The sequence below is a fragment of the Protopterus annectens genome, chromosome 8.part0 (genome assembly GCF_019279795.1).
Source record: "Protopterus annectens isolate FY-2018-M chromosome 8.part0, PAN1.0, whole genome shotgun sequence".
NCBI classification, from domain to species: domain Eukaryota; kingdom Metazoa; phylum Chordata; order Ceratodontiformes; family Protopteridae; genus Protopterus; species Protopterus annectens.
In genome coordinates, this window is record NC_056741.1 from 1938636245 (window position 1) to 1938647428 (window position 11184).

The window sequence follows — 11184 nt, forward strand, 5'->3', positions numbered from 1 at the left end:
TACTGCCTCAAACTTCTCACTTGCTGACCCAACAAAACAATCAGATCCTGCACAGCCAACTCAGGACCTTAAATCTGGCTGCATGGCGGATAATGTAGCCATTCAGAATACTCCTCTTTCAAAAGCTGTTATGGATGTTATCTTGGAGGCCAGGAGGCCCAGTACCAGAAAATCTTATGCAGAAAAATGGAAGACATTCTGTGCTTGGAACCAGGAACAAGGCATTGACATGTGTCTACCAAATATCCCTCAGATTTTACAATACCTAACTGAGATGCTAAACAAAGGCCTTTCTTTCTCATCTATTAAGATTCACGCCTCTGCCATTTCAGCCCACTGCAATACAGAACCACCAATCTTTTCTCATCCGTTAATAAGGCAGTACCTCAGAGGGGCCAAAAACATTAGGCCTCCAAGGAGAGCACCAATTCCGACCTGGGACCTCAATTATGTTTTGGAAAAACTCACACTGCCTCCTTTCGAGCCAGCATCAACAGCAGATATTAAATTCTTATCCTGGAAAACAGCTCTGCTCCTAGCAATAACCTCTGCAAGGTGGGTCTCGGAGTTGCAAGCACTCATGGCTGTGGAACCTTTCATCATTTTTCATCCAGACAGGGTTTCACTGAGGACAAACCCTACATTTATGCCTAAGGTGGTGTCCAGTGTGGCCCTCAACCAAACTATTCACTTGCCAACCTTTTATCCTAATCCACAAAACAAGGGTGAGAAAAGTCTGCATTCTTTGGACATACACAGGCAGTTATGATTCTACTTGGACAGAACTAAAGCTTTCAGAAAGACTGAGCAACTTTTAGAGTCATATGCTGCAGGATCACAAGGAAAGGCTATCTCAAAACAGACTATTTCTAAATGGATAGGCCATTGCATCCGTTTCTGTTATCTTCAACATGGCAAATCAGTGCCTAAGGGCATTAGGCCTCATTCCACCAGAGCAGCAGCCACTTCAGCAGCCTTCCTCAGAGGAGTACCAACCAAAGATATCGTAGAGGCTGCAACTTGGAGTTCAGTGCACACCTTCACAAAGCACTACCACTTACCTCTTTACTCTAAGTCCAGAGCAGGCTTTGCCACTGCAGTTCTGCAGGGCCTCATAGCCTCTCCTAATCCTATTTAGCCCAGCCACCCTACCTCAGCTTTGGTATTCAACTCAAGAGTAATGACTGCAACAGTGAAACATGATGAACATAGTACAGTTGTGTACCTACCATAAATGTAGATGTTCGAGTGTATTCACTGTTGCAGTCCAGGTTACACACCCACCATCCCCCTTTTCTTTGTTGGGACTTTTCTGCACTTCTCTATCCTATACAACCTATTGGGTGTATTTGCATGTAGATGAAGGACATGTTATTATTGTACATGCATTTTTATTGGCATATTTTTTCAGCCTTCCAATTTGGGGGCACCTGACATCTGGGACAAGAAAAAGTGAAGAAAATGGCGTTGGCTGCATCTTTTATACCCCTGGCGCACTGACATCAGGAAAGAGGTGACAGCAACCGACGCCGGACCTACACTTTGGAATTCTGGCTGACTGCGGGTAGCCTGCCAGCAGGATAACCCAAGAGTAATGACTGCAACAGTGAATACACTTGAACATCTACATTTATGGTAGGTACACAACTGTACTGTAGGGAAGGCAATCTCTAACTTGCAGTCCAAACTTCTTCTTGGCTTCATCCCACTGTTACCTTTCCTTTCTAGTTATTTGCTCCCAATGCCTTGGTTCCTTTGCTAATTTTCTCTAGTAAATTCCACCCCCTCTTGCCTGTTTTCTGTCCCTTCTTGCAATTATCCATATTGGCAAAATTTCCTTTCTCCATTCTCATGTTGGCTTAGTTCTTAGAATATTACATTCAGCTTTACAAATATAATATTCTGTATGTTTATTGGTATTATCCTCAAGGATCTGCATTCAAAATCCCACTCTCTCTTTATTTATTGAACACTCCCCCCCAGCTTCATCATCATCCCTTTCTACTTTGAATTATAACCTTATGCTTGTGTTATGTATATGAGCCTTAACTGCATAACTCTGAAATACCCATTCAAATCAAGTAATCCTAAACCACCTTGTTCTGTTAGTAGGATCAGCTTATTCCACTTGATACTTGCCCTGTTCCCCTCCCAGATAATTTTTTTAACTCTTTATTAATATTCACAGCTTCTCCACTGGTTGATAAAAACACACTAGGAAGAATTTTTCTTCCATTGGACAAAGAAGAACAATACAAGCAAATCTTCCTGAACCTCTCCAGTCAATCTTGGGCTTCTGCTAAGGAATTTCCCATGATTCTGTGTTTCATGGTTTCTACGATTATCATGATTACCTTAGCCAGACTTCAAATAGGAATAATTCAGTGGTACTTCTGATCAGCCTGGACTCAGCATCAAGACCCTCTATCTTTTCATATTTGTCAGAAGGGGTTATTGTTGGTAGACCAGTTATCTCTAAACTCAGCTCTACCCTTCTCCCTTTACCCCACCCCTCCCCTCAGTCTGTTACAACAGATGCTTCAAACTTTGCTTGGGGGAACAGTTTCAAAAGGGGTAAAAGTACAAGGTCTGTGCAAATCTCAGGACGTGTAAAACAACATAAATGTCAACAAGATGACAGTAATCAATGCTTTAAAGGCCCTTAAATCATCTCTGGTCTCCTTGACCTCTGCAAGTTATCATTGACAATACTGGAGTGATGTAGTACATAATCAAGAGATTACCAGATCTTATCCCCTTTGCAGACTTTGTGGATTGCCTCAGATGTAGGAACTTGGTTCATTTTGACTTTTCAGCTTCATACATACTGTCAGAGCAAAACATTGTAGTAGACAAGTGGAGGAGAAGCAGGACAGACTCTCACACATGGGAACTACACCTGGGGTCTTCCAGGAGTTGATCCAGCTGTGATGACTGCCTCATATACTCTGTTTGCCTCCTTTTAAAGCATACAGTTAAATAAATTATGCTCCAGGATTCCTTGCAGATAGGCCTGAAAGACCAATGTTTTTCCATTCCCATTGACTATAATTTTCCTGTATACTTTCCATTGTTCCACTGACACATTGTGTACTTCTAAAGATTCTGAGGCACTCTCAAAAGGTAGTGGTGATGACTTCCCAAGGTAACAGGGGTTTGCTTATCTAACAGCAATTACCACAGTTTTCCTGAGAGGCAGGGTTTACTCACACAAGATAGAGGGTTGTTTGATTCCCCCTAATTTGAAGATATTGGAGTTGATGGCCTGAATGCTACAGTTTCTTTTTTTTTTTTTTCTTTGGATGTTAGAATTTTGATAGCTTTTAGGCACCTTTCTTTTCTGTGGACATGTAGTCAGGTATTTTTTATCTTTTTTTATTTATTTATCTTTTTGTTGCTCATGGTGAGTCCCACTAGGCTAGTGGGCTCTTTTTAGTGAAGACCCAATCAGGTATTAACATTACTAATGGAAATTTGGCCAGGGTAGAGCAGAACTTACCCTACTCTTTTCAGTAGATAGTATGGGATCTTTTACATCCACCTGAGGTACCATAGACTCAAGCAGATGGAGCCTTGATTTAATGTCTCATCTGGAGGCTGTATTAAAGGAAGCAAAAAACCTGCTACTAGAAAATCATATTTGTCCAAGTGGAAAAGATTTTTTAGTTGTTGACAGTCTAAGAATCAGGACCCTTTCAAGGCCCTGTTGCCTCTGGTTCTAGATTATATGTGAAAATTATTATTATTACCTTCTAGCCTGACTTATTCTTCTGTCAAGATTCATCTTTCAGCCATTTCTATTTGGCTGCCCTTAGAGCTCTCTTTCTTCCTGTCCTTATGTTTAGCAGTTTTTTTAAGGGGTTTTAAATGTCTGTCCACCTATGGAATGGGCGGCTTCTCACTGGGATTTTAATTTTGTGCTTGAAAAAAGTTACACTTCTGTTTAAACCTGCTCATCAGACTGAGTTGAGGTTCTTAACATGGAAAACTGTGCTATTCATTGCTCTGACTTCTGTAAGAAGAGCATTTGTGTTGCAAGTTTTTATAGTGAGTTAAACCTATCTCATTTCCCATATGGACATGGTTTCCTTTGGGAACTAATCATTATTTTATTCCTAAAGTGGTTTCAGAGTTTCCTTAAGCCAGACTATTATGTTCTTTCCAGAACCTGAAAACAAGAATGAAAGAATATTACAAACTCTGGATATCAGTCGGCAGTGCAGATTCTACTTGGACAGAACAAAATTCTTCAAGAAAGCTGATCAGCTGTTTGTTCATCATAAAAGCCAATCATCTGTTTGCTTTTTGTAAAGGTAAGAAAAAGGACAACCAATTTAAAAACAGACAATTTCCAAAAAGTTGTCTCTTGCTATTTCTTTCTGCTATGCTTCCCACAAGAAGCTACTTCCAGGCAGGGTGATCCACTTCTAACAGGGCTTTGTCTTCTTCTGGGCATACTAGAAAGGGTGGACTCTAAAAGTATTCTAGAGGCAGTAGCTTTGTCCTCTGCACATACCTTCACAAAACATTACAAACTGGATTCCTTTTGTAGGTCCAGATCAAGTTTTAGTGAGACCATTCTCCATGGTCTCCTGTTTTTCCAGATTTCCTCCCTCCTTAGTAGATATTTCTAAGCTATGGTAATCTATCCAAACAGCTTGGGCTACTGCAACAATGATATGAATGTTGAACATAGTACAGTTTATGTAAATTTATCAACTTAAGCTTAACTGATAGATTACTGCTGAAATAGCCCTCTCCTCCCTCCAGCCCCTTGCTTGGTCTTTTTAGAGATATTATCAGGATGTGGATATATATTCCCGTGCGAATATAATTTGGTTTTTGGTTTGATCGTCCCTTTTCTAGCACTTTTCTTTTCAAGAATGTAGCCTCCCTTCTTGGATTAAGAGAGCTCTGAACATTTGGTGCCTAAGCTGTCTTTTTATATGGCTCTGCTAAAGCCACTGGCAGTTTTGGTGCATGGAATGTGTCCTAAAGCTTTGAAAGCTGACTGGAGGTCATATCCTAGGTAAGGATCTATCCCAAATGGCTTAGGTTACTGTCATGGTGCTCTATTAGAACATATGTTATGATCTACCAGAATATCTGCTATTATGGTGAATTTACTTACACAACTGTATTTATTCACAGTTTTAACTAAAGGTAGGACAGGAACATAAATATACTTGTATAAAAGAAAATATAAGGACAGAATTTTACTTTTTTGTTTTTTCAGAAAAATTAAAGGAAGCTAATACTGGCCCCGGGATTCATGAACGCTGCGCCAGGCGGACGCATAGCGTAGGCGTTACAACGCCAAATATGGCCGCCGAGCGATTCAGGTACGATCCAATTCCACGTGCACCACCGGCGTGCGCAGGATCTGCGCCGCCTCCGGCGTAGGTATGCTAAACACCCCATGTGCGGTGTTGCACCATGCAAATGAAGGCATATAGCGATCCACTAAGTGGCGCAGGCATAGCATAAGGGCACGGCAATGAAAACCAAAAAAAAACGGTTTACATTTACCCAAACATAACATAGGAGTAACGGAAGGCTGTCAACATCAGGTATCACACTGTTGCCATATGCCAATGGCGAAAGACACAGAGAATGTCAAAAGAAAACATGCACAACATGTAAATAATAACATAAATGGTATGTCCACAGAAACTCACAGCAGAACCCCAGGACATGTCTGCGGAAGGTGCTAAACAATGAAATAATATGACAATGTCATAAAACAGCAGTGTAATACACATCAGCTTCACAGCCACAATACATCATGGTATGCATGGAAAGCCACATCCACGGTGCAAGGGTTGCCAAGGAGTCGCGGCAGTGTTCGGCGTGGTAACTATGAATTAGTAGTCAATGCCATGCAAATGAGGCAGATAATACTGAATCGTAAAACCCCCGCCGGCGTAAGGCTGTACCAAACGGCGCAGCGGTAATACACCGAGGAGTGGCTCAGAGGGAATACATGTCACCTGCAGAGGGTGTGCCACTGTAGGAGGAAGCACATTGGAGCTCAGCAAACCTGGGCTGTACATTGCACATCACAGCTGCAGGACCGGCGTGTGGGGAAATAGTTGAGCTGAGAGCACACAATGCGCGCAGAGGTGCATGTGCACGAGGATGACTACGTTCCCTTAACCCAGTCATGTGACGCTCGCCCCGCAAATAACATCAGATACAGGAAGGTGATGTTGAGAATATGAGGAAATGCGGAAGCAGTGTAATTGGAGTAGTAATGAGCAATCAACAGTAATCAACCCATGAAGGCCAATCGGCGGCAGCTGACAACTCTGCATGCAGAAACCTGCAAAACGGGATAGGGGAGGCATATGAATGCAAAGAAAGTAGGGGAGGTAGCAGATTGCAAAGAGTGAAGACCTGACACAGCAGAGCCAAGTAGACAGGCAGCATAACGGCGGCGGCACACAAAACGCACAATATGCCATGTTCCAGAAATTACACATGACAGGGCTCTGCAGGATGCATGCCAGGAAATAGTAGGTGCAATGTGCAGAAACAGTAAGGTAAGGTCGAAAGCTAATCCATTGCAGGCAAGAGTAATGCAACACCAAAGGCAACAGCGTTGCAGTGCCAATGGTAAAACACAGAAGATAATCCCCACATACGGCCGCACAGACACACCCTATGACATCACCGGGTGTACAGCACAACAGTATAAAGTGTGAATGCACACAACACACAGCCAGGTATTCCCAAACGCCGCACCATAGGTGTAAACACACGGGGAACTTTTAAAATGTACATGTTGGGTGCCGCCGTGGCCGTGATCCATCAGCATGTGTTAGAGACAGACGGAGTTGTGGAGAAGGGTGCCAACAACTACCGTAGGCCTCAGAGGAGAAGGAGAGTGTTCAGACCAAGGGTAACCTACCAGGGGCTACAAGACCTGGAGATAGTAGAGCGTTACAGGGTGGATAGGGACACGTTACAGCAAATAGTGGAGCTGTGCCGGCCACACCTGAGAACAAGAAACAACAGAGGGGAGCCCATCCCAGTAGACACAAAGGTATGTGTAAGCTTGCGAATACTGGCCACAGGTACCTTTCAAAGGCCAGCTGGGGATATAATGGGCATCTCACAGGCATCAGCATCCAGGGTACTACACCAGTTTCTGGATGCCATGTTACCACATGCCAATGAGCATATATACTTCCCCAGATCTCAGGAGGAGTTGGCTAGCAATATGTGCCATTTCCACCGTGTGGCACAATACCCGGAGGTACTGGGTGCGATAGACTGTACGCACATACAAATCAAGTCACCACCTGGGGAGCAGGGTAGATGCTACATAAACTGCAAGGGATTCCCCTCCATCAATTGCCAGGTCGTGTGCAATGCGCAGGGCATTATCATGGATGTGTGTGCTGGCAGCCCTGGAAGCTACCACGACTCCCATATCTGGCATGCCTCACAGCTGTACCAGGTATTCGCCAGGGGGGACATCCCACAAGGCCACCTTGTGGGGGATGCTGGCTATGCACTGGAGCCGTGGATGATGACTCCCATCAGAAATGCACACACACACATGCAAGAACGCCATAATGAGGCACACGCACAAACCAGAATAATCATAGAGCGTGTGTTTGGGATGCTGAAATCACGGTTCCGGTGCTTGGATACATCCGGTGGAGCCCTGCAGTACTCTCCAGGCACATGTGCCCACATATTCATAGTATGTGCCATGCTACATAATATTATCCTGCGGAAGCAGCTGCTGCAGGGACATAATGGTGAAGGGCCACAAAGCCCACCACAACTGCCAAGGCCAGTCCAGGCACAGAGTGTTCAGGACCATGAACACACTGTGCCAGCCCCAGTAGGCAGACGGAGGCGTACCCAATATGCCTATGCCCTGGCAAAGAGGGAACGTATAGCACATACTCTGACAGCGTAGGCCCCATGGACTGACACCTCCCTACCTGCACACACAGTGAAATGGACGGCACACAAACATGGCCACCCATAAAGTGTACCGTATGGGTGGCCCCATGTGTGACTCCAACATAGGCAGCACCCAAACACTGTACACCCAACAGCCAGCGGAGCATGGAACGCCAACACCTGAACCGTACGCGGGTCCTACAGCAGACGGCGTTGCTGTATGCTGCCACGTTCGCCGCAAGGTGTATACATATAGACGTGTAGATATGTGCATATACAGATATGTAGATAGATATAATTACATATATAGAAATATATGTACACATATACATATAAGTACAACAAGTAAGACAGGGAATCAGAAGGATGTAAGGTGACAGAGAAGTAACACGCGATATCTGTACATAGTATACATAGTGAAAGACAACCTGAGCATCCGGGAGGTTTAACAGAAGAGGAAACCGCCACCCATGGAAAGGTCAACATACCGAAATGCATAACCGCGAGTCGGAATGATCGCCAGGCCACAGTACAGTAACAGTACACGCGCGGGTAATACTATGATGATATGAGGGGGGAGGTAGACACTGCCACCGGTGATGCGGCCCACGCAGGTACTGTGTGCATCCGTCCCTGTGACTGCTGCAGTATGTGTATGTGTGCGGTGAGGGTGCCGTGTGTTTCGCTGTGCGAGTGTAATGTGTGTGCCTCTGTAAAATGTGTATGTTGGTGCCATGTTAGAGGCAGAGTGGAATAACATGTGTAGGCATACAGTACACTAGCCACAGGCGTATGTACACCAGTAGTCCCAAAGTAGTACTGAGAGCCCCACCTTGGCTAGGCGTGTGGCGACATATAACGATGCAAAGTGAAAATGTCCCAGAATGTACCACAGGAATATACCCCACATGAAATGGAAAGGACGTATGTACTAATCATGACCATATGTATGACACCGATATGCTAATTGCAAAACGATACGTTGGCAAAGTTACACAGCAATAGGTAGGTACCGCGGAAATATGCATGTGCTACCCCGGTACTGACCATGGCCACGTATCGGCCCGTAAACACCGCCGTGTGTTCTACAAGTGTCAAACAAGCAATCGCCACCTGAATAGGTGGCAACCACTGGCAAACAGGCCATCCCAAGTACAGGACCACAATGACTGTAAATATCTGGGACAGAATGACAAGGGATAGTCGTCACGTACAAACAACCGCAGATATACCACCGATGTGACGGAGGAATACATGCAGGAAGCACACACGCAGGCGATACCAACACCACATGACAACAACACAACCTACACTCCCAGAACAACAGACAATTAACTGTCAACTCCCTAGGCAGGGATGGAGCACACAGACAAGCGTACCGTGTATGTAGAGATGCAAGGCCCACAGCCCGTATCCGTCACCTACAACCTCCGATATTCCCCATCGCACATATCAAAGGGATACAAGCCGTAATAGCAGCACAAACATACAGGCAGTCAATGACAGCTGCATAACCGCAACATGTCGCGTGGGAAACACTATCAACAGCGGATGCATACTTGCATCCGTTGTTTAAAGGAATACAACAGCTATGTTACACATTTGAATGCAAAACGCCATCAACAGACGCCGTCAGGACAGGGACACCCACATGTCGAACATAATACCATACCCAACACACACAATCCACGGCTAACACCACTGCGAAATGTACCTGTCGCCACACATAGCAGCTGCAGTTACACATACATAACACAATACAGACCATCTCCACGAAGGTAGGGCAAATAGCCAACGCCCAGGTGAGGAATACAACCATACCCTAGTTATGACGCGTAATGTACGAATGGAGTAGATGCACAGGTGATATGCGCACAAGTACACAGTGAGGAACAGCTATTGGTGTGATGAACCCACATGTTGCAGGTATCGACGGATATAAGGATGACTCCCAGGATATGCAAACCGTATGCTCATACCGAACCGGTACTCTACAACGAAAAGAGTAACAAATCGGAATACCGAAACACACAAAGAAAAACGGAACGAAACACTGATAAGGTATGTACAACCCATGATATGTACGGGTGTGTAACGCATGATGTGTATGACGAAGCTGTACTGTATGTGAATGGTGTTTGTAAGTAATGATACTCGTCCATAATGCAGAGAGTGGTGAAAGGTGGTTATGTAGTGCTGTCCTGCTGAGCATACCAATGACTGTGGACACCGTGTGCACAGCAGTGGGACATCATGTACACAGCCGGGATAACACAAGGGCTGCCACAGGGGGGCATAACAGAGAACAATGCCACACCACACACCAATGCTGGCAGTGGATGTCCAACAAGGAAGTGCCATAGCAGGGGATAGGACATGTATGTATACTGTCACAACACACATGTGTATGGGCATATACCGTCGATGTCATACGTAATGTGCGCCCGACGTGCACGTATGCCTTGCAGTAGGGGACACTATGTCAACTATGTGTAATGTAAAGCTGTCATGGTGGATATGACAGACATCATACACAGTATCACAGGCATATCATGCATAATGGAGTTATTGCCTATTGGTATGTACAATAACAGGATACATATGGCCTGTAGATATGGGACAGAGTAGTAGCATAATAGCCATCCAAAATGGAAGGAACACCAAGTAACCATGGCCAAACGATCTGTAGCAGGTGCAATGTGGGCAACAATGAAGTCCGGCAGGTCCATGTGTAAACACATGTGCAGTGTACACAGTAGTGTCACCTCCCCATGGTAGTGTCCAGTGAACAGCAGAGGTGGGTGTCAACTGCATGTCTACACAGTACTGCTGCTGTGGTGGTACCATGACTACGTGTCACTCAAACAGCAAGGGAGATATCACATGAACAGTGCCACTGTGTGTCCCTGTGGGATGTGCACAGGACCTATGTTCCACAGCATGGTGTGTGTTGTATCTGCGGAAGTAACACAGAAGCCCAGCCCATGCAATGTGGCATGTGTGCACATATCCATGAGTGGTCCGTTCACACTGCCCACTGCAATTGCCATGTATGAGTACTACATGCATCAGTAATGCGGAGGACATGGTCCAAGTCAGAGCAGAAGACACCCCTGTGTATGTGGTATGCAGATGTGTACAGATGTGTTTTCCATCTGTCAGCCGCATATGTAAACTGTCTGAGCCTGGTACACATCATGGCATGACAATGCTGTGCCATGTAAAGTCGTAGCCGTTGTGGAAGGTACACCACAAATGTGAGTA

The 11184-nt window shown here is 45.0% G+C and overlaps 1 long non-coding RNA gene across 1 annotated transcript in view; it reads left to right on the forward strand.

Annotated features, from left to right (window-relative positions):
• LOC122809741 overlaps window positions 1–4302 on the forward strand; it is a 77939-nt gene extending 73637 nt beyond the window's left edge. The window contains exon 3 of the long non-coding RNA XR_006365944.1: window positions 4166–4302. This is a non-coding gene — a long non-coding RNA (uncharacterized LOC122809741). The remainder of the gene's footprint in view (window positions 1–4165) is intronic.
• Window positions 4303–11184: the final 6882 nt, after the last annotated feature.